The 24,684-nt window shown below is 34.6% G+C and overlaps 1 pseudogene; it reads right to left on the bottom strand.

The window, feature by feature from the left end:
• Window positions 1-19,576: 19,576 nt before the first annotated feature.
• LOC127493285 (U2 spliceosomal RNA) lies at window positions 19,577-19,724 on the bottom strand (annotated as a pseudogene).
• Between the last annotated feature and the right edge of the window lie 4,960 nt (window positions 19,725-24,684).

Genomic DNA, 24,684 nt, shown 5'->3' with positions numbered 1-24,684 from the left:
ACTATCAATGGATCGCACATGTGGGCCTCAGGAGTTCCTGAAGATATGAAAAAAAAAAAAAAAAAGAATGGACTAGCAAGCATATTTAGTGAAATAATTACAGAAATCTTTCCTAATTTGGAGAAAGGGGCACTCAAGTACAGGAAGCACATAGAACTCGTATCACAACAAAAATAAAGCCAGAGGCATCATAATACCAGATATCAGGATTTACTACTGGGCAGTTATAATCAAAACAACCTGGTACTGGCACAAAAACAGACAATAAACCAAAGGAACAGATTAGAAACTCCAGAAATCAATCCACACATCTACAACCAACCCATCTTTAACAAAGCAGCAAAAATCAATCCCTGAAGCAGAAGTCTCTGAAACAAAGGGTGCTGGGAAAACTGGATCTCTGCATGCAGAAGTATGATACGAGATCCCTACTTTACACCTTACAGAAAAATCCACTCAAAATGGATCAAAGACCTAAATCTATGTCCTGATACCATCAAATTACTTCAGAACATTGGGGAGACCCTACTAGACATTGGCCTAGGGAAAGACTTCTTGGACAGATAACAGATGCAGAGGCAATCAAAGCTAAAATTGACAAATGGGATTACATCAAACTGAGAAGCTTCTGCAGTGCAAGAGAAACACTCAGCAAAATAAAGAGGCAACAGACAGTATAGGAGAAAATATTTGCAAACTATGCAACTGATAAGGGATTAATTTCCAGGATCTATAAAGAGCTCAAGAAACTCAACAACAAAACAAACAACCCAGTTAAGAAATGGGCAAAGGACCTGAACAGACATTGATCAAGTGAGGAAATTCAAATGCCCTCAGACAAATGAAAAAAAAAAAAAAGTTCTAGATTGCTAGCCATTAGGGAAATAGAAATCAAAACCACAATGAAGTTTCACCTCATCCATGTTAGAATGTATTTCAATACAAAAATATAAACAAATGCTGGTGAGGATGTGGAGAAAAAGGTAACCTAATCCACTGTTGGAAATGCAGCTTCTGGGGCTGACGCTGTGGCTCACTTGGTTAATCCTCCTCCTGCATGCCAGCATCCCATATGGGTGCCAGGTTCTAGTCCCAATTGCTCCATTTCCAGTCCAGCTCTCTGCTGTGGTCCAGGAGGGCAGTGGAGGATGACCCAAATGCCTGGGCCCCTGCACCCACATGGGAGACCAGGAGGAAGCACCTGGCTTTGGATCGGCGCAGCACCAGCCGTAGTGGCCATTTGTGGGGGTGAACCAACAGAAGGAAGACCTTTCTCTTTGTCTCTCTCTCTCTCACTGTCCAACTCTACCTGTCAAATTAAAAAAAAAAAAAAAAAAAGGAAATGCAGCTTCTGTGGAAGACAGTATGGAGAAGACCTCCATATTACCCAGCCATCTTCTGGAATTTGCCCCAAGGAAATGAATCAGTATATGAAAAGTTATCTGTACCCCCCACATTCTTAGCAGCTCAATTTACATTAGCTAAGATATGGAATCAATTCAGATGTCCAACAACTGAATTCTGAATAAAGAAATTACAGTATGTATAAAAAAATGAAATCCACAAGAAAAGAAAAAGAAAGGAGTAAGGAATGGTTGTGTGTCATGACTTTGAAACAGTATGCTAAGAGAAAGAGGACAGCCAAAAAAGATCATTTATTATAAAAGTTTCTTTTTTTTTTTTTTTTATCTTTTATTTAATGAATATAAATTTCCAAAGTACGACTCATGGGTTACAATGGCTTCCCCCCCATACCGTCCCTCCCACCAACAACCCTCCCCTTTCCCACTCCCTCTCCCCTTCCATTCACATCAAGATTCATTTTCGATTATCTTAATATACAGAAGATCAGCTTAGTATACCTTAAGTAAGTATTTCAACAGTTTGCTCCCACACAGAAACATAAAGTGAAAAATAATAGATGATTTTTTTAAAATGATGATGAAATCAGATCAGACCTATTGTCATGTTTAATCCCAATGAGAGTCAAGTTGGGAATTGAAAATTTCTTTCTTTCTTTCTTTCTTTTTTTTTTTTTTTTTTTTTTTACAGAAGATCAGTTTAGTGTACATTAAGTAAAGATTTCAGTCGTTTGCACCCCCATAGAAACACAAAGTGAAATATACTGTTTGAGTAAGTTTCTTTTTTAAGGAATGTCCATTTGGCAATTTCCTTAGAAACAGAAAATATATTAATGATTACCATTGAATGAGGGAAGGGTGCAAAAGGGAGTAACTGACTGCTATTTGTGCCAGGCTTTTGAAAATGTTTTGAAATCAGATGGTGGTGATGGTTACACAATTCTGTAAAAATACTGAAAATCATTGCATTATGTACATTAAAAGAATGAATTTTATATTATGTGAAATATTTATAAATTATATCTGAATAGCCCTCAGAGAGAGACCAAGAGAGAGAATTTTGTGATAGATGGATAAATCCAACCAAAACAGATGTTTGTGTTAGTTTCTGAAACTTGAAATTCTGTTTCCCCACAGATTTATTTCTCTGAGTCTTATGTAGAAAGATAATGAAACAGTACTTCAGCACTTCATATATATATATACATATATATGTATAGTAATTATACATACATAAAACATATAAATATATAATATGTATAGTAATTATTAAAATATATGTTATAATTATTTTTTAAAGTTACAGTCATTAACCAAAGTAACAGTACACTGTTAAAAGAGCAATGCCCAGACAGTTTGAAGGATATACAGTATCTGCCGATTCCCTGGTCCGACATGGCCATTTGTTAGAACATAACCTTAGGGAGGTCAAATCCTGGCACAATTCTTTCTGCACAGTCAACTAGGTCTGAGGTCTTACTCCTGGTTATTTTATTCAATAGCTTTGGCAATAAAATACTTAGCAGCTAGCAGAGCCCACACAGTGACAACTTGACCTACAGAGAATGTGCCTTATATAGAAGAGGTCAAGTGGCAAAATCTCTGTAATCAACTGTCTGCCTCTATTCATGATTATGCATCAAAATAAGGCAATACTCCTAAGGAATTACCCAGAATAGCTTTTTTTTCTTCAAAGGCAAATAGCAAAAGAGTTGTTATCATCATTTCCGTGGTTTATTCACAATTGTATTCTCTGAACAAATACAATGAATTATAGTAAATGAAGTATGTTTTCATTATGCTTGTGCCCTGTTCCATCTGTAGTGATACATCTAAAAACAAACTTCTGATACTTCATATACAGCTACTGAAATGTAAGTTACATTCTTTTAAATTACCATAATTTTTAAAATTTTATAAGGAATGTAAGCTTCATGTATTAAATATATAAAAATTCGGGAACATGGTGATTCTTCTTACTCTACTTCCCTCCTGCCCATACTCCCACACTTCTTCCTCCCTCTACTACTCCCATTCATATTTTTTACAAAGATCTATTTTCAGTTAATTTTATACTCATAAGATTAACCCTACATTAAGTAGAGAGTTCACCAAATAGTATGAGGAAAGGAGAAAACAAAAACAAAAATAAAAACAGAATATTGTTGCTCAAGGGCTATTCAAAATCATTACACCATAAACTGTCAGTTTTAATCCTATAGATTACATTTTAGGTTCTCTATTAGTTACCATGGATAAGAGGGAACATATGATATTTGTCACTTTGTGACTGGCTTATTTTACTAAGTATAATAGTTTCCAATTGCATCTATTTTGCTGCAAATGACAGGATTTCATTTTTTAACCACTCTGTAGTATTCCATCGTGTATTTATGCCATATTTCAATTTATGTGTCTTGTTTATGTTATAAAGTAAACATTTTATCTCTAATAACCTTTGCCTCAATATTACTATTTCTGTTATAAATATATTAGTTTCTTATATTTATTTCAATCAATTTTTTATTTGGCTTTTTTAAATTCTTGTCTTTGAGATATTGTTCTTATAGATTGTGTGCTGTTGTTTAATAATATTAAAATACATTGATAACATTCCTTTGAATACAAAATGCCCAATATTCCCTTATTGAAATTTTTATTTCCCTTTTGATAGAAAGCCAGAAATGCAAAATAATTGAATCATAAATTAATGAGTTAGAAAATAGACATAATAGAATGAATAAATCTATTATTGAAAAGATCAAATTATTTTCTGTTTTTAATTGAATCATCAGGAGAATACATTAATTCTCCAAATTTGAATTATAGAAAATACACTGAACTTGTATATCAGAAAATAAAAATTTTAAGAGAATACTGTAAATCACACTATACTCTGAAGGATTTGACCACTTTAATATAATCAATGATTTATTTTATATTTCCTCTGTCATCTAAGACTTTTTTGTAAAGATTTATTCATTTTTTAGAAGCACAGTAACAGATAAACTGAGGAAGAGACTAAGAGAGAGGTCTTCACTGCCCAAATGGCCCCAGTGGCCTGAGCTGGGCAGATCCAAATCCAGGACCCAGGAACTACTTCTGAATCTTCCACTTGGGTGCAGGGGCCCAAGCACTTGGCCCATCCTCCACTTCCTTCCCAAGCCAGTAGAAGTTAGTTGGATCAGAATTAGAGCAGCTGGGACAAGAACTGGTGCCTTAGAGGATGCTGTTGCTGCAAGCTGGTTCTTAACCTGTTATGCCACAGTGCTGGCTTTGTTAGTGTATGGCTAATAGTTCGTCATTGGGATAACAATTTTCATTCACATAGTGAATTTGCTTTATTGATAGATTCTAGAGTCTTTTTGACAATGTTTATTAACTTATAACTTCAAATATTATTTGACTGATTTTTTCCCAAAATTTTAAATCTATATATTTTGGAGTTCTGTTGCTCATCATCTAAATATGCTCTGTGTCTAGTCCTTAATACTTCTCCTTCATGCAACTACTTAAAAAACTTGTTTTTTTAAGTGTCATTTATTGTATTTTTATTAGCCATTGATCTTCATATACTTTAGTCTCATGTTTCAAAGGTGTTCCTCCCACCAGCCTGCTCAATTCTTTCCTGAATTCAGTTAACTTTTATTTTCACATTTCTGTCAATTTCTGTCATTGGTTTTGAATTTTTTTTTTCTGTAAAGGAAGTATTGTGTTACCCAATTCCTCTTCATGATTTTCTTTTTGCTGCACATTTTTTATCAGCCAGAATGTTCTGTTCTTTTGTTCATTTATTATCTGTTTATAGATACTATCCAGTAGTTTCCATTTATTGTGAGATGGTATTTATTTTCCTCTTCCAGATATGGGAAAATTCCTATAGTGCTATCCATTTTAATTGATAAAGCAATGGGTCTTCTTGGTGGAGAGGTCAGTCTCTTTGGATTGTATAGTTCTCTTTGGTTTCTTGAAGATCCTTAACTTTGAATTCTTCCTTTCTTTTTTTCCATTACCCTATAGCATCCTAAGGATCACACACTCTTTTGTCATTTCTGTCTTTCCTAGAAGCAATGCCTCCTTGTAATTGTTTTTCACTTGTACAGTAACCATTGTTTTAAAACTACCAGAATATTCTCAGGAATTTTCTAGTTATAAAATTTTTGAGGTCATTTCATGTAGTGTGCCATGTGTTATCTCACTGTCCTCTCCTGTTTTCCAAAAAAAAAAAAAAAAATTATAGATTGTTCTTAGGATTCCCTTCCTATCTTGAATGTTTCATTATAGATTGCAGTTAAAAGTATTTTTCAATTGCTTTTTTTTTTTTTTTTTTTTTTTTTGGACAGGCAGAGTAGTCAGTGAGAGAGAAAGAGAGAGAGAAAGGTCTTCCTTTCCGTTGGTTCACCCCGCAAATGGCCACCATAGCCAGTGTGCTGCACTGTTCCAAAGCCAGGAGCCAGGTGCTTCCCCCTGGTCTCCCATGAGGGTGCAGGGCCCAAGCACTTGGGCCATCCTCCACTGTTTTCCAGGGCCACAGCAGAGATCTGGACTGGAAGAGGAGCAAACGGGACAGAATCCAGCACCCCAACCATGACTAGAACCCAGGGTGCCAGTGCCACAGGCAGAGGATTAGCCAAATGAGCTGCAGCGCCGTCAAACTGCTCTTTTATGTGTGTATATAAAAATAATATGGTTTATTTAATCTCATTTATAATATGAGTGATATTCATATAATAGTGCAGAAACTAAGATTTAGATAGCAAAAATTCGTTCTCTCAATGTACTGCTTTCTTATATGTAACAGAATTAATAAATACAAAGAAGACAAATCTAATGGGACAATGATTATGAGAGAAACTGAAAAATGCTGTGTCCATATTTAGGTGATTTCTCAGTAAATGAAACTTGAAGGAACTTATAATTTGAAAATCAGTGACTGGCAATATTTGCAGTTATTTTATAATGACGGTCTAATATTAAAACTAAAAGATGAAAAAAGTTAACATACATTTATACACATATTTACATATATTTATGAGTATGAACTATATTCATATATTACTAGGAAATGGATACATTTTTGCATATTTTGAGAGAACCTGAACAATTAATTAAATCAGTAATATCTAAATTGTCACTACACATGTGCACAAACACATACATGAGCATTTTATTGTGAAATTCATTCAAGTCCATCCTAATTACTTCATTACTCCATGCTCTCAGTCCCTTATTCTCTGTCAAATTCCCACTTCAAATTACATCTTCTCTGCTTTAACATTTATATGTTTCCTAAACCCTTGAAACTTAGTTTTAGTATACTTTACATGTCTGATATTTACCTTATAGTCAAAGATCTTAGCGTGGGGTTCTGTAAATAATATATACTTAACTATGGTGGCTAATTTTAATTTAGTTAAACAAAAAGTAAGCATTAAAAATTGTGGATAGCTGTTGTCTTCAAAAAGTTTATAGAGAATACAAATAATGAAAATGCTTTTTGTAGATTCCAAAATATTCCCAAACCAATTTGTCTTCTAATTCTATTTTCCATGAATTCTATGAAGCAACGCATACAATATTTTATGAGAAACAGTTTTATTAAAGTTAAATATTAATGTAGAGTAAATATTAAATAATTAGAAAAGTAAAACATGTATCATTAGCAAAATAGAGATATGTCAGAAAAAATGTTTTTCAAAAAGTTAACAATAGCTATCTTATTTTACTATTATATTCTGAAATTTTAATTTCTGTACTTTGCTTATCTATAACTTCTAATTCATATACTTCATGTACTTGTTTTGTATTAAGAAAAATAATTTTATTCTGTTATATTAATAACATGTATATGTTCGTATATTCTTTTGTGTAATAAAACTTTGGTTGCACTCAGTTTTTTAAAAATATATAGTATTTTAAGTTAAAATTACTGTGACTACAAATTGTCTACATTTAATTATATGTTTTAAAAACCGTGATTTTTTCAAAATAGCATTTTATAACAGGTGTAGTCATTGTTGCACCAGTAGCTCTAAGCACTTGGAAGCAGTATGTGAGTTTGACCTTCACAAGCCAGCATCTATTCTCTGACTGTTGATCTATTCTGAGGTTATGGAAGTTTTGGCAAATAAGTGGCCCCCATTAGGGAAGGTCTTAATCACTATCTGCACAGTGAGTGGATACAGATACACTAACCCACTAACCAATTCTTGGACTACTTGTACTGAGAATTGTGTCTGTGTCATTTTCAAAATTTTCCTTGGATCACTGTCCAGATTCCACTATACAGCTAGCTTAACAGTCCACTTACTGCATTCCCTTACTTACTCATTTTTCAGCCTCCTCCCATAAATTGCTAGATCTTGATTTAGGATTATGATATGACTCTAAAATTTAATCAATGTGAATTTGTTCCTTGTGTCCTCGGATTGTTACCAGATGGAGTTATAGTAAATAAAATATCTACATAAAAATTGTAGCTGAAACATAAATGTCTAAAATAATTTAATAAAATCCTAAGGGAATCTTTTTTTTTTTTTAATTCAGTACTAAAGGACCAAACTATTCATCAGTTTTGTTAGAGTATAAATTATAGACTAGAAATCTGCCAGCTGATTCTTGAGTAAATTAATGTTAATGTAGATCTGGAAAAAAAAATGGTAGTTAATAAGCAGATACCTCCGGAGCCATTGGGACCTTGTTTAATACTTACAATAACGGTAACATCAGATGCAGGTAGAAGCAGAGGTTTAGTAATGGATAATGGAGTAGATATTAGACATGCTATCTTTAAATGTCACATTTGTTCTGTTATATGCTGTACTATATAAATTGAAACTAAAATTAAATCAGGTTGAGACTGTTTTACTATGTATTTATAAAATTCAGATTCAAATTGTCTAAAGAAGTATATATGAATGTCTAGGCATCAACCCTTGTAATTTTATGTAAAGCTACATTTCTCATACATTACTATTATAAGTTCCTTGAACAAAAATGCCCAAATTTTTCTTTCTGCAAGTAAAACATCCTTATATACCTGATAGTTTAATTATTTCTTTGTTATATTTTAAGTTGTAAATGCAAAATCACTACTTTTTTCATGGTTGTGATATTTAGAAGTAAAGTTACTATGCAGTTAACATTTTAGGTGTCTTTACAGAAAAGCAGAGTTTATTTCAGTTATAAAATCAGAAGAACAGGTGCTATCAAAACATTTTATATCTTTGCATGACATAAAAGTTCTATTCCTCGAATTAAACTTAGTTTTTCTTCAAACGTGAAAGTGTTGGAGAATTTTCAGAATGACATTTTTAAGAATAATGGATATTTTAAAGATTCTACTAGCAAAATATAGGTGATGTTATTTCAATTATTAAATAAGAATAGGAAATGAAGATTTTTTTCTTATTCTTACAACTTAGAGGTTACTAACATCAGTAAGTTGACTAACTTAAAATGACAATGAATATTAGAAAACTTATCCTGAAGGTGACATAACACTATTCCTACATTGAAGTACAGAACTACAGTTGAAGTATCACTCTGTTATTCAAAATTCAGATTAAAGTTCAATATAGTTACATACATGCATTTTGAAATAAACTGTGGTATCTCATTTCCATAAACACTGTTACTATTTCCTACCTTAATAGAGGATATTTTAGTCATGTGTATAGGCACCTATTGTGAACTGAAACTACCTTGCGTGTCTAGCTTATACTCTACATTACAGGAAAATTGCCTTAAATTTGAAGGCATCACTCACTCTTGTATAGGAGTAGGCAATCTGGGTCTCCACATGTCTGGGTCTCCCATGTAGATGTAGCTTCTGCTGCTTCTCAGGGTGTACATTATCAGGAAGCTGGATGGGAGGCAGTGTACCAGGATTAGAACCAGGCACTCGGATTTGAGACGCAAGGCCCTTTGTACCACACAACTACCTATAAGGGGACCTTTAAAAAATCCATTCACTGATTAAAGATATCTTTAGTTGACATGATTCACAAATTGAATTAATTCAATCATTATCAGATGTGAAAATCAAAAACAGGGTAATGAGTTCAATTTTCTGTTGTATTTTTCTTTTTTTTAATTTTTATTTAATGAATATAAATTTCCAAAGTACAGCTTATGGATTACAATGGCTCCCCCCCCCCATAACATCCCTCCCACCCGCAACCCTCCCTTTCCCATTCCCTCTCCCCTTCCATTCACATGAGGATTCATTTTCGATTATCTTTATATACAGAAGATCAGTTTAGCATACATTAAGTAAAGATTTCAACAGTTTGCTCCCACACAGAAACATAAAGTGAAAAATAATAGATGATTTTTTAAATGATGATGAAATCAGATCAGACCTATTGTCATGTTTAATCCCAGCGAGAGTCAATTTGGGAATTGCTAATTTCTTCTTTTTTTTTTTTTAACAGAAGATCAGTTTAATATACATTAAGTAGATTTCAACAGTTTGCACCCCCATAGAAACACAAAGTGAAATATACTGTTTGAGTACTCGTTATAGCACTAAGTCTCAATATACAGCACATTAAGGACAGAGATCCTACATGAGGAGTAAGTGCCCAGTGACTCCTGTTGTTCACTTTACAAATTGACACTCCTGTTTATGGCATCAGTAATCTCCCTATGCACCAGTCATGAGTTTCCAAGGCTATGGAAGCCCCTTGAGTTCTCTGACTCTTATCTTGTTTGGACAAGGTCATAGTCAAAGTGGAGGTTCTCTCCTCCCTTCAGAGAAAGGTACCTCCTTCTTTGAAGACCTGTTCTTTCCACTGGGATCTCACTTACAGAGATCTTTCATTTAGGGTTTTGTTTTGTTTTGTTTTGTTTTTTGTTTTTTTTTTTTTTTTTTTTTTTTTTTTTTTTTGCCAGAGTGTCTTGTGTCTTGGCTTTCCATGCCTGAAATACTCTCATGGGCTTTTCAGCCAGATCCGAATGCCTTTAGGGCTGATTCTGAGGCCAGAGTGCTGTTTAGGACATCCGCCATTCTATGAGTCTGCTGAGTATCTCACTTCCCATGTTGGATCACTCTCCCCTTTATTTATTCTATCAGTTAGTATTAGCAGGTACTAGACTTGTTTATGTGCTCCCTTTGACTCTTAGTCCTTTCATTATGATCAATTGTGAACAGAAATTGATCACTTGGACTAGTGAGATGGCATTGGTACATGCCACCTTGATGGGATTGAATTGGAGCCCCTGGTATGTTTCTAACTCTACCATTTGGTGCAAGTCAGCCTGAGCATGTCCCAAATTGTACATCTCTTCCCTCTCTTATCCCCACTCTTATGTTTAACAGGGATCACATTTCAGTTAAATTTCAACACTTAAGAATAACTGTGTATTAATTACAAAATTAAACCAGTCATATTAAGTAGAACAGACAAAAAAAAAAAAACTACTAAGAGGGATAATGTATTAAGTTGTTCATTAACAGTCAGGGCTATGCTGATCAAGTCACCGTTTCTCATAGTGTCCATTTCACTTCAACAGGTTTCCTTTTTGGTGTTCAGTCAGTTGTCACTAATCAGGGAGAACATATGGTATTTGTCCCTTTGGGACTGGCTTATTTCACTCAGCATGATGTGTTCCAGATTCCTCCATTTTGTTGCAAATGACTGGATTTCGTTGTTTCTTACTGTGGTATAGTATTCTAAAGAGTACATATCCCATAATTTCTTTATCCAGTCTACTGTTGATGGACATTTAGGTTGTTTCCAGGTCTTGGCTATTGTGAATTGTGCTGCAATAAACATTAGGGTGCAGACCGCTTTTTTGTTTGCCAATTTAAATTCCTTTGGGTAAATTCCAAGGAGTGGGATGGCTGGGTTGAACGGTAGGATTATATTCAGGTTTCTGAGGAATCTCCAGACTGACTTCCATAGTGGCTTGACCAGTTTGCATTCCCACCAACAGTGGGTTAGTGTCCCTTTTTCCCCACATCCTCACCAGCATCTGTTGTTGGTAGATTTCTGAATGTGAGCCATTCTAACCGGGGTGAGGTGAAACCTCATTGTGGTTTTGATTTGCATTTCCCTGATTGCTAGTGACCTTGAACATTTTTTCATGTGCCTGTTGGCCATACCACCCTGAACGCGCCCGATCTCGTCTGTTGTATTTTTCAAATCTATCAGTACAAGTTTGTATGCTTTTAAAGATTTATTTATTTGAAATGTAGAGTTACACACACACACACACACAAATCTTCCATCCATTGGTCCATTTCCCAGGTGACTACAATGGCCAGCGCTGATCTTTGCCAGAACAGGAACCAGGATCTTCTTCCTGGTTTCCCACCTGGGTGGCTGAGACCCAAGCACTTGGGCCATCTCCCAGTACTTTTCTGAGGTCATTAGCAGGAAGGTGGATCTGAAGTGGAGAACCTGGTACAGGAACCAGTGCCCATATGGGATGTGGCATAACAAGTGGAGGCTTTAACTTCTATGCCACAATGCCGGCACCAAAATTTGTGTTTATTTTAAAACTATATCCTGAGAGATGGAAGCAAATTTTAGCAAAGTAAATGCTTCAGTGACCATCCCCCTACAAAGATATGGTGAGATTCCCACATCACTCCTCCTCTAGAATGCCATTGTCAAGCCCACTGTGGACAGATTCTGAGTGCCACAAAGCCAGGAGCCAGGGTCTGGTCTCAAATCTGTTCTCCCACATGGGATACCAGGGCCTAACCTGGGCCATCATTTCTGCCTTCCCAGGTGTAGTAACAGGAGGCTGGTTTAGAAACAGAGGAGCTGGGACTGGAAGCAGTACTCTGGGATGCTGGTGTTGCAAGTGGCAGGTTAATCCATAGTGCCACAATGCTGGTTGTTCCTAGTATTTTAAAATAGAGAAATATACAGTACATTAACATTATCATCACCTTACAGTACAGTAGAACCCCAGAACTCCTTACTCTCATCTAGCTGTTACCTAGCAACCATCAATCAAACTTTTTTTAACTCTCTCTTTTATTCCATCCCCAGTCCCTGATACTCTCCCTTATATTTTTAACTTCTACTAGTGTATCTTTTTAAGAGTCTGCTTGTGAATGATATTTTTCTATACTTGGCTTGTTTCACTGAACATAATGACTTTCAGTTCCATCTATTTTGTTGAAAAGGCAAGATTCCATCCTTTATAGCTGAGTAATATTCCATTGTGTATATACAACATATTTGCTTTATATATTCATCAGTGGTTATTTCCATTTCTAGGCTATTGTTGAGCATTGCTACAATAAACATGGGAGTGTAGATATTTATTCAAAAGATAGACTATTTCACTTGGATATATGCACAGGAGTCGAATTGCTATATCATACAGTTAGTAGTATTTTTAGTTTTTTGTTTTGTTTTGGTGGCAACTTTATAGGGTTTTCCACAATGGTTGTTTCAATTTACACTTCTACCAATATGTACAAATGCTTCCTTTTTTCTACATCCTCTCCAACACTTGTTATTTTTTTTCTTTATTATAACCAAACTTAAAAGAGTGAGTTGGTATTTCATTGTGATTTTGATTTGCATTTTTAATGAATAGTGATGTTGAGCATGTTTTTCATGCACCTGTTGTTCATTTATACATTTTCTTTGCGAAAGGTCTACTTTGACATTAGCCCTTGTCTTAGGTATAGCTTGCAAATACTTTATCCTATTATATAGGTTGTGTCCTTATTATTGTTTTGTTTGCTGTGCAAAAGCTCTTTCATTTAATACTATCGCATTTCTCTATTTTTGCTTTTATCTCCTGTGTTTTTAAGATCTGATGCATAAAATCCTCATCCAATCCCATGTCTTGAAGTATTGCCCCTATATTTTCTTCTAATAATCTAAAATTTTAGGCCTGTCTCAAATTTACATCTTTAATTCATTTTAAGTTGAGTTTTGTATCTGGTGAGAATAGTGGTCTAGTTTCATATTTTTGCATGTGGATATCCATTTTTCACCAAATCATTTATTAAAAACATATTCGAATGTGATATCTTAACACCTTTATGAAAGAGCAGTACTCTAAATGCATAGGCTTAACTTCATAGCCTTATTGTATTCCATTATTCTATACATTTATTTCTATGCTCAATACAGTTTTAATTATTGCAGCTTTGTAATATATTCTAAAATGCAGTAATGTAGTACCTCATACTTTGTTCTTTGCTCAATACTACTTTGGTTTGTGGAGTATTTGTGGTTCCATACAAATCTTGGTACTGACTTTTGTTTCTGATTCTGTGACAAATGTAAATGGGATTTTTGTAGGGTTTACATAGAATCTGTAAATGGTTTGAGTAACATGCATATTTTATCCATATTGATTCTTTCAGTACATGAGAAAGATATGTCTTTAAATTTGTGTGTGTGTGTATACTTTTCAATCTCTTACCAATGATCTGTAGTTTTTTGGTAGAGATATTTCAATATTTTGGTTAAATTTATTCCCAGGGTATTATTTTTGGCATCTACTGAAAGTGGGATTGGTTTCTTGATTTCTTTTTCAAATGATTCACTATTAGTGTATAGCAACATGGCTTAGTATTGTTCATTAGCTTCATATTCTGCAATTTTGCTCAAATTGTTTATTAAGTTTAATGACTTCGGTGATATCTTTGGGCCTTTACATTTATCATGTTATCTGAAAACAGTAAAATTTGAATTTCTCCTTTCAAAATTGGATGACCATTAATTATATTCCATGCCTATTTGTTCTGGCTGGGAATTCTAGTAGTATAGTAAATTTGGATACCCTCTTGTTAAAAAAATAGAAAAAATATAAAAATAACACAAATAAGCTATCTGAGTGAAACTATAAAAAATCTTACAGAGCAATCCTTCATCATTTTTCCAATTAATATGATGTTAGCTGTTGGCTTGTTAATATAATCTTTACTGTGTTGAAGTATGCTGTTTGTGTACCTACATTTTTCCAACTTGCTGTCATGAAAGAATGTTCAAGTTTTTGTCATATATCTTGTCTGAATCTATTGAGAAGATCAAATGATTTTTAATCCTTCATTCAGTTGATACAGTGTATCACATTTATTAATTTGCAAATATTGTAACATTCCTGCATCCCCGGAACGAATCCCCCATGATCATGGTGAATCCTCTTTTTTAATACACTCTTAGGTTCAATTTGCTAGTTTTTTTTGCTGAGAATTTTTGCACATATGTTCCTCAAGGATATTGGCCTGTAGTTATCTTCTTGGTTGTGACTCTGTACCAGGCTGATAAAACCCAACATTCACAGATTGTCTGCAAACAGTCTCTGGACTTGCTACAGTGCCCAGTAGAGTTCCATAGTCCTGGCTCAGCATTCTTAAACCCCAAGCAGCACTGCCAGTAGCTGATGGCTCAGCAGTGGGCAGTAATCCCATGTTAGCAGGAATCAGTCTGCTTAAAAGTTTGAGAGAAAGAGGCACAAACAAAGTCAGATTACTAAAACCAAGTCTTCAATACACTATGATATCATTCTCCAACAAGCAGCAAGAACTTCCAGGGAAACATGATTTCACCTAAAGAGCAAAATAAGGTGCCGAAACCAACTATCTAGGCACTGAATTTTCAAATGCTCATATAAAGAATTCAAAATAGCTGTTTTAAAGGAGCTCAATGAAAATCAAGATAATTCAGAGATAAAATACAATATTATAACAAGAACATTTAATAAAAATATGGAAATAATTAAACAAAATTAAACTGAATTTCTCATCTAAAACAGATACAATAGAAAATTTAAAATGAAAAAAAAAAAAAGAAAAGGAAAGGGAAAAGGGGATAGTGAACCCAGATACAGGCTTTTTAAAAATCAGCAGTTGGAGGGAGAAGAGAAAAGAAAATTCAAGAAGAAAGCTTATGGAAACTATGTTATAGCATGAAAACGGCAAACACTCAGCTTATTAGAATTCAAGAGGGCCGTGAGACTATGAAAAGATAGAGCATATTTAAAAAGATAATGACACGGCCGGCGCCGCGGCTCACTAGGCTAATCCTCCACCTTGTGGCGCCAGCACATCAGGTTCTAGTCCCGGTCCGGGCGCCGGATTCTGTCCCGGTTGCCCCTCTTCCAGGCCAGCTCTCTCTTCTGTGGCCAGGGAGTGCGGTGGAGGATGGCCCAAGTCCTTGGGCCCTGCACCCCATGGGAGACCAGGAGAAGCACCTGGCTCCTGCCATTGGATCTGCGCGGTGCGCCGGCCGCAGCGCGCCAGCCGCGGTGGCCATTGGAGGGTGAACCAATGGCAAAGGAAGACCTTTCTCTCTGTCTCTCTCTCACTGTCCACTCTGCCTGTCAAAAATAAAAAAAAAATAAAATAAAAAAATAAAAAGATAATGACAAAAAACTTCCCAAACCTAGAGAATATACAATTATCCAGGTGCAGGAAGTCCCAAATGTCACCAGTCAGGTTCAGATGAGTCAGATTTACTCTAAGACGTTTTATAATTAAGTACACCTTTGTTAAAGATAAAGGGAGGGTTCTCAAAACTTCAAGAGGATAGAAGCAAGTAACACTTAAGGAAGTCACCTTTTGTCTGACTCCAGACTTCTCAACAGAAACCTAACAAGTCAGAAGAAAGTGGGTGATGCTTTTACAGTACTGAAAAAAATAATTGTCAGGCAAGGATATGGTATCCAGAAAACTTATTCTGATATGAGGCAGAAATAAAGACCTTTCTAGCAAAACAAAACCTGAGAGAATTTGTCACCACGAAACCTGTATTACAAGAAATTTGAAATGTGAAATGTGTTGACTACTTCTGAGTATTACCAAAAACAAAAGTTATCAAGTGCTGCTGAGTAAATAATAAAAGGGGGCCCTTGCACGCTGTTTCTTGGGAATGTAAATTAATAAAATCAGTTGAAAGCTCATTAAAAAAACTAAAAATAGAACTATCATATGATCAATCAATGCCACTGCTGAGTCTTCACCAGAGGTTAGGGATGGGAAACAGGGGGAGGAAGGAGAAATAGAGAAAGATTGATTATCATCTACCAGGTTGTAGTTAAGAGAATGAAGTTCTGGGGTCTTATGCACAATAGAGACTAAAGATAATGTTTACGTACTGTATTTTTCTCTATAGGATTTTGAATATCTTCACCACAAAGAAATGTTAAGTTTATGGACAGAAATATTTACCCTGATTGGACATTATATATATATGTGTATATATATATATATATATATATATATGGACATCTGTTATGTGTCTGTTTTGGAAAAAGTATATCATGAGTAATAAAGTGAGATGTAAGTTAAAATATGTAATGAATGCGCCTAAAGTGTTATATTTATATTTACAAAATACATTAATAATTCTTTTTGATGTTACCTCAAAAATATCTCAATTTCATTTTTTTCCTTTATTCCAAATCACCTCAAACTCTCAGTCAGTGTCTTACTGGAACCCCCCATGAGCTTTTAACTGTTTCACTAAAATTAATTGGACATCATATCGATAAGTCACTTTGCAAGATAATTTGATAGATTTTCACAGAATTTAAATAAAATCTCTGGTGCCAGTGGTCCTGCATATTAGGACACTTAATGCTTCATCATGGTATTCATGTACACATGCTCATTTCTCCTTACAGCATTGTATCTACACTACTCTTCAACATTACTAAATCATTTCTTTTTCATATTTTTTTCAAATTTTTGCCTTATAATGTGATTCCTGCATAATATAGTTGTTCAAATTTTCCTGTCTTCCTGATTCCTGCTGAAATCTACCTAAACTCCAGCAGTTTATCAGTAACTCTGTACTCTACAAACATTTTAACTTTTTTTATACTGCATGTTTTATATATCTCTATGTATGCTAATATTCTATCTCCTTCCACATTGTGGCATAGTTAGTGAAGCTGCCACCTGAGATGCCAGAATCCTATATGGGAACTGATTTGAGTCCCAGGTGCTCCAATTCTAATCCAGATCCCTGCTAATTAGCCTGGGAAAATAGCAGAAGATGGCCCTAGTGCACCCATGTGGGAGACCTGGAAGAAGCTCCTGGTTCCTAGTTTTTGCCTGGCCCAGCCCTGACAATTGAGGCCATTTAGAAAGTGAACCAGCTGATGAAATATCTCTCTCTGACTCTCCCTTTCTCTCTAAAACTCTGCCTTTCAAATAAATCAATAAACCTTCCAAAAGAAAAAAGAAAAAAAAAAGAAATGCCCATGTTTTGGCTGCATTATTTATCATTGTAATCAGTGATACAGAGAATTCTTTGACACCTAAAGATTAATTAAAATATAGTAATTAATCATTCAATTAATGAAGGTGTTTTCTTGAACATCTATGTTTGATTATCTAAAGAGGTAAATGCAATTCTTGGACTGTGGAATTTAAAAGATAGTTGCATATAATATCAGGCAACACGGAAATTTAAGTTTGCTCATGGCTCTAACCTAACAAAGTGGAAGCATTTATTAATCTACCTCAATTTAATTGCTAGATTTCTGTTTCTTCACTTGGGAGCAAGGTCATTCTATTTCATGAGTCATTTCTCAAACTTTTTAAAAAGCATTCAAACTTCCTCCCACTCCAGAATCATGCCAGGTGCATTTCCGAAAATTAAAATCGAGCTCTCTCAAGTTGAAGTACGGATTAAAAATAATGTGTGCTTTGCTTTACTCTCCAAATTTGGCAAAACCAGGAGATAACAAATGGAAACACCTGAATGTAAACATTTGAAGGAGGCTTCCTACATCTTGTTCCAACAGATGACTTCTGATTTAAGAGTTTTGCCTAGATGACTTCTTCAAATAAAAAAGTTAGTTATAGTTAATATTTTCCACATTCAAAAATTATTTGTTTTAGATAAAATTTGAAACTTGGGAATACGGATATGTTTCTCATGTGACAAAAGTATAAACACAGGAAATATTGGGTTCAATGAATCAGTCAAAATAATGGAAACTGGTCTAAGACAAGTTATTAATCTCTCCATGTGTTATTTCCTGGTCAGAAAGCTCATGTTTTAATACTAGATTGATATGCTTGGACATACATATATTTTAAAAAATGTCACATATTTTAAAAGGCCCAGTAGATTTGAATTCTTCAGGAAATATAAGATGAAATATATCACGTTGAAAAGAAGCCAACCTAATCTCACTATATTAGTATACAATCCATCACCCAGTAGATTATAAGCTTGACTAAAACACTTTCTAAAAAAAATCTATACTCAGAAGTAAGATGTCTTAATTTATATCTATATATCAAAATATAACAAATATATGCTTCTTAAAAGTTGATAAACATAGGAAAGCAATATTAATTATTTTATAATGTTAAAATCAGAATTCTTAGGGCCAGTGTTGTGGTGCAGCAGATTAAGCCATCTCCTGCGATGCAAGCATCCACATGAGCAATGATTTGAGTCCTAACTGCTCCATTTCTGATCCAGCTTCCTGTTAATGTGACTAGGAAAGCAGTAGAAGACGGCTCAAGTACTGGGGCCCGCCATCCATGTGGTAGACTCAGATGGAGTTCTATTCTCCTTGCTTCTGCCTGGCCAACCCTGGCTACAGCTGAGAAAGTGGAGTGAATCAGCAGAAGGAAGATTTCTTAGAGGGTGGCCAGTTGGCACAGTGGTTTAGACATTGCTTAGGGGATCACATCACATATCAAAGTGCTTGATTAGAATCCCAACTCTGCTAATTCCTCTCCAGCTTCTTCCTAATGCACACCAAAGGAGGCAGCATATGATGACTCCAATACTTGGGCTCCTGCCACCCATTTAGGAGGCCTGAATTGAGTTCTAGGTTTCTGGCTTCATCCTGGACACATACTGACAGTTTTGGGCATTTGGGGAGTGAACTAACAGATGGAGGATCTGTGTCTGTATCTTTCAAAAGATGAAGATGAAGATAAATAAATGAAACAATTGAAAAGGCACATGTTAAAATAAATTTTACCTGAATTACCAGACCTATTCCTGTAACAGATATGGCCCTTGAAGTCTTGGAACTTAGAGCAAATCAAAATTTGTTCAGTGAAAGAACATTATATTTTTACTAAATACAGGTTAACATCTACTTCATGGAAAACAGATAATGCTCACACCAAAATAGTTTCTGAGAAAAGAAATTTCGTGTCCAGATTTTACAAGCATACTTTACCACAGAAAAAGTAATAGCATTAGACTACATGAAATTCATATAATTGTAAAATATTACAAACGCAATTGTAACCACTTGTTTATTCTATGAGTCTCAAGTAACTGAAGTTTGTGTATATTTTTTGTCAATTAAAAATTCTTAAAAATTACCTAACTACAAACTTAAACTTCCACAGGATATATTTAGATACTACACTTGATCTTAGCCAAAAGGCCGAGAAACAATCACAGGATATATTTAGACTTCAAAGAGTTGAGGTTGTCTTTAGTCTTAATAATAATTTAACAAAAAACGGACACAACTGGAAACCATTATACTTAGTGAAATAAGACAGATGTCATATGTTTTCCCTGATCCAAGATAACTACCAGAGTACATAAAACATAATGCGTTGGATTGAAAAGGACATTTTGAGATTCAATGATTGTTTACAGCCCTTGTCTCTTCCGTTGAGAAACAGGGTTTTATGCTTTTTTGATTTTTTTTTTCTTCATACTATTTGTTGAATTTTTTTTACTTAGTATACAGTTAAGCTTATAATCATTAAGTAATCTGAAAGTAGATCTTTCAAAAATGAAGAATGGGAATGGGAGAGAGAGGAGGAAGAAGTGTTAGAGTGTGGGTGGGAGAGAGGGTTCAGTGGGAGGTATCACTATGTTCCTAAATCTGTATATATGAATTACATGAAGCATGTATAACTTACAAAGCATTTTTTTTGACAGACAGAGTTCGACAGTGAGAGAGAGAGAGACAGAGAGAAAGGTCTTTCTTTCTGTTGGTTCACCCCCCAATGGCCGCCACGGCCGGCGCACTGTGCTAATCCGAAGCCAGGAGCCAGGTATTTCTCCTGGTCTCCCATGCTGGCGAAGGGCCCAAGCACTTGGGCCATCCTCCACTGCACTCCCTGGCCACAGCAGAGAGCTGGCCTGGAAGAGGAGCAACCGGGACAGAATCCGGCGCCCTGACCGGGACTAGAACCGGGGTGCCAGTGCCACAGGCGGATGATTAGCCTAGTGAGCTGCAGCACTGGCCACTTACAAAGCATTTTAAAAAATTATAAATTCATTGAAAGTGGGATAAAATCAATCAGACATTTTAAATATTTGATTAACTTAAATGTTTTAGAATTTTGTGTAAATAATTGATATGATATCAGTTTATTAATATTACCTCATTAATTATCTTGGGCATTTCAATAATAATAACAATAATAAAAAATACATTTTTAGCAGTTTCAGAGTGTTAAGCACTATATAAAACTGCCACAAAAAGTGACTGTGTGTGAGGACAAATGCAGCAATTAGATTGGTAGAAACACTTAGAAGACAAATGGACAAAGTAATACTTTCTCATTTGACATCTGTAAATGAGGATATCTACTTTTATTACTTTGTAGCCAAATATTTTGGGTTCCTTGAATAGTGATTCTGTTTGCATTAAATAAAAGGTACAGCAATATTATTAACAGGAAGCTTAGAAATGTGAATGAACATAATTATAAGAATGTTGTTTGTAACTAGATATAGGACATTCTAAAATGTACAAAGCTAAAGTTTATTTATTTTTCATAATCCCAGTGAATGAATCAATATTTTAATTAAAAAATGATGACAAAAGAGATGTTTGACAAGTTTGAAGAATGTTGACATTCTTCATAAAATAGTTATTGGAAGAACATGACAAATTATCATATTTTATTCTAGATAAAACCGTTGTATGGCTGATTAAAAGAAAATTTACCAGTAGAAATTAAAGTAAGAGAGAATAAAGAAGTTGAAGGCTGTATGTTAAAATACAACAATAAGAATTACAGTCCAAGTCAATGTAAATATATAAAAATATAGTTATTAAAATATCCTGTTTATTTCAATGAACTGAAAGATGATGTGTCAGTACTCAATATTATAATAATTTCTCTCATTGTTAAATTTTTCTATGTATATTGGTTTATACAAATACTCATGTATCAATTATGTATCAATATTTTAGAGTTAATATGCTAATACAATTGATATGTTAGTTGTCAACTTATTAAATTTACTTAAGTAAACCAGAGTTAAAAATTGGGAAAGCAGTTCATTTCTGTTAGTTCAAAATTAAAAGATAAAAGGATGAACATTGAATAATAAATTATATGGAAGTTAACTATATCTTTAAATGGCTTAATTTTGGCAATCATAATATCAGTAGTTGATATGTTCGAGAAATTTCTGCCATATTTCTTGCTTTAAATATATTTTCCATTATGCTTATACCTGTACATTGTTTTTTTTTTAGAATTATAACAGCTGCAAATAAAAATGGTTCAAAGTTGCTCTTTTCTCACAAAGCACTTTATACCTGTTCTTAGTTTTGTATAGAAAATAAGAAATCTTTTTAAGAAAATACTTAATTTAATCTTGCAGCACTAACTTTGAAATCATTGTCTGAAATAACAGAAAATTGCTTTCCTGGAATTTCCAATTATTTCAGTCACATGTATGATATAAAAATAGGAAAAATGTTTGGACATATTTTCTCTTCTTACTAGAAGTCTATTAAAATTGAAAATCAGAAAATTTAACTGCATGATTAAATTGTTTCAAGTAATTATATATGATACCATATTGGGGATTTTAGGAATATTGATTTAGCTACTCTGTTTAATGGAAATATCACAAATGCTTAAAATAACAATGAGCGGAATAATAATTACTTCTTTGTAAGCGATAAGTTATATGTGGAATCTGAAAACTGCAATCAATGTTAGATGCATTGGACAATAGATTTTTAAAGCATTATAAAGAATCTGGAGATTTGGTCATCTCTAATGCTTTGCCATAGACCCATTGGCAACTGACAACATTCTATATATATCTGCAAATGTGGAATTCATAAAGCCTTGGTCAGAACAAGTTATAACATCTAAGCACACATTGATCCAATCCCAAAGGGAGTCCAATGGTTAATGCAAATTACAGGTCCAATGGAAAGAATAACTTTTGTGCTGGTTTGATACAGGAAACATGTCATTAGAATTGTTTCTCCAACTCTTGGCTCTGCTATTCTCAGTACTGATTTTATTCTCAGGAAGGGTATTTTTTTTTTTTTTTTTTTTTTTTTTTTGGACAGGCAGAGTGGACAGTGAGAGAGAGAGACAGAGAGAAAGGTCTTCCTTTGCCGTTGGTTCACCCTCCAATGGCCGCCGCGGCCGGCGCGCTGCGGCCGGCGCACGGTGCTGATCTGATGGCAGGAGCCAGGAGCTTCTCCTGGTCTCCCATGGGGTGCAGGGCCCAAGGACTTGGGCCATCCTCCACTGCACTCCCTGGCCACAGCAGAGAGCTGGCCTGGAAGAGGGGCAACTGGGACAGAATCCGGCGCCCCAACCGGGACTAGAACCCGATGTGCCGGCGCCACAAGGCGGAGGATTAGCCTAGTGAGCTGCGGTGCCGGCACAGGAAGGGTATCTTTTTATGATGAATCCCATTTACCCTCAGTTAGAGTTAGTTACTCTAGAAAATAAAATTATATTTTCACAGTACTTTCAATAAATTTCCTGTATGTGTATTGTGTTACTAACAAATCTTGACTCAATCTCTAAGACTCAGAGAATAAAATACATAATTATCCAAGACTATGGTATATATCCATTCTGCAATCTGTTTTGTGTGTTGGTGGTAGGTGGATGGATTTACTGCCTAAGCTCATGGAGTGATTGGAGTCTCAGAAAAATACTTTTATTGTTTCTAAGTGAAACAAAACAAAACAAGAAAACAAAAAACCAGTCTGACAATGTAATCCTTGTACTACAGTAACTTTTATGTAAATTATTTTATATATATTTAATAATATCTTAAAATATAGCATGACTAAACTTACGCTGTATTTTACATCAACTATTTCATTGCCTGTGTTTCAAAAAAGCAGTGTTTAATACTTTCTATCAATAATTCTGGATTAAGCGCTGTCTGTAATAGTTCATGAGAATTCAGGAATTGTGTATTATGTTATACGAAATTTCCTGTTTTTTCCTCACAGCCAAAAGCATTAGTTTCTTGGACATAATTTTGTGGTAAGTACGATGTTTGTTGCTTGCTATATTAAAATCTGTTGTGAACTAAAGACAAATGACAAAAACAAATAAGAAAAATAACTAAGAATTGTGACAGGCACTCATTATTTTTCAAGATTCAAAATAATTTCTTTTTGCTTTGAAAAACTACCTTCTTTTGTTTGAAGACATGGTTATACACTTGTGCATGCATGCAAGAGTTGAGTTTCTTAATTAAACTAATTTATAATAATTTGACTGTGGTTGGTTAGCTACAAAATGTAACAAGTTTTCACTTGTAGTAGGAAAGAGAAGCTGAATCTGAGAATTGTTAAAGTAGACTCTAGGCAGACTCCAGTGACCAGAGACTGGAAATTAAGAAAAGCATAAGGAGAAGCCAGAATAATTTTATTTTTTGCAATTATATTTATTAGTTCTATTTATTTGAGAAACAGTAAAAGAGAAAGAGAGAGAGAGAGAGAGCAGAAACATCTGACAGTTTATTTACCAAATGCCTGCAGAGCCAAAGATCAGAGTCAGGAACTCAATCCAGATATCCTATGTGGGCAGCAGTGACCCAACCATTTGAATTATCATCTGATGCTTCCCAGGGTACATATTAGAAGGAAACAGGATCAGAAATGAAGCTGCAACTCAAGCTAAACACTCCAATCTAAGATACATGCACCCCAAATGTTGTCTTAACTAGTAGGCCAAAACTTGCTCCTAAATTTAACTTTTAAAGGTCAAATGAATATTTATTTGTTTATACTATAAGAGTACAAATCATAAATTTAGTTTAGAAAGCTGGTTGTATTTTCTATTTCTTAATTTTAAAATTATTTTATTCAAAGACTGAATGTTTTTAAACATGTTTGAAAGTGACATGACAGAGGCCAACATTGTGCTGCAGCAGGTTAAGCCACCACTTGCAATGCCAGCATCACACATGAGCACCAGTTCAACACCTAGCTGCTCCACTTCCTATCCAGCTGTCTCCTAATGCATCTGAAAAAGCAGCTGAAGATAGCCCAAGTACTTGGAACCCCTAATATCCATGTGAGAGACCTAGATGGAGGTCCATTTCCTGGTTTCAGCCTGTCTTAGACCCAGGTGTTACGGCCATTTAGAAAGTGAAGCAGCAGATGGGAGACT

Source organism: Oryctolagus cuniculus, chromosome 5 (assembly GCF_964237555.1).
Source record: "Oryctolagus cuniculus chromosome 5, mOryCun1.1, whole genome shotgun sequence".
Taxonomy (NCBI): Eukaryota; Metazoa; Chordata; class Mammalia; order Lagomorpha; family Leporidae; genus Oryctolagus; species Oryctolagus cuniculus.
The sequence above is the reverse complement of the archived record's forward strand: the minus strand, read 5'-3'. Positions and strand labels throughout refer to the sequence as shown.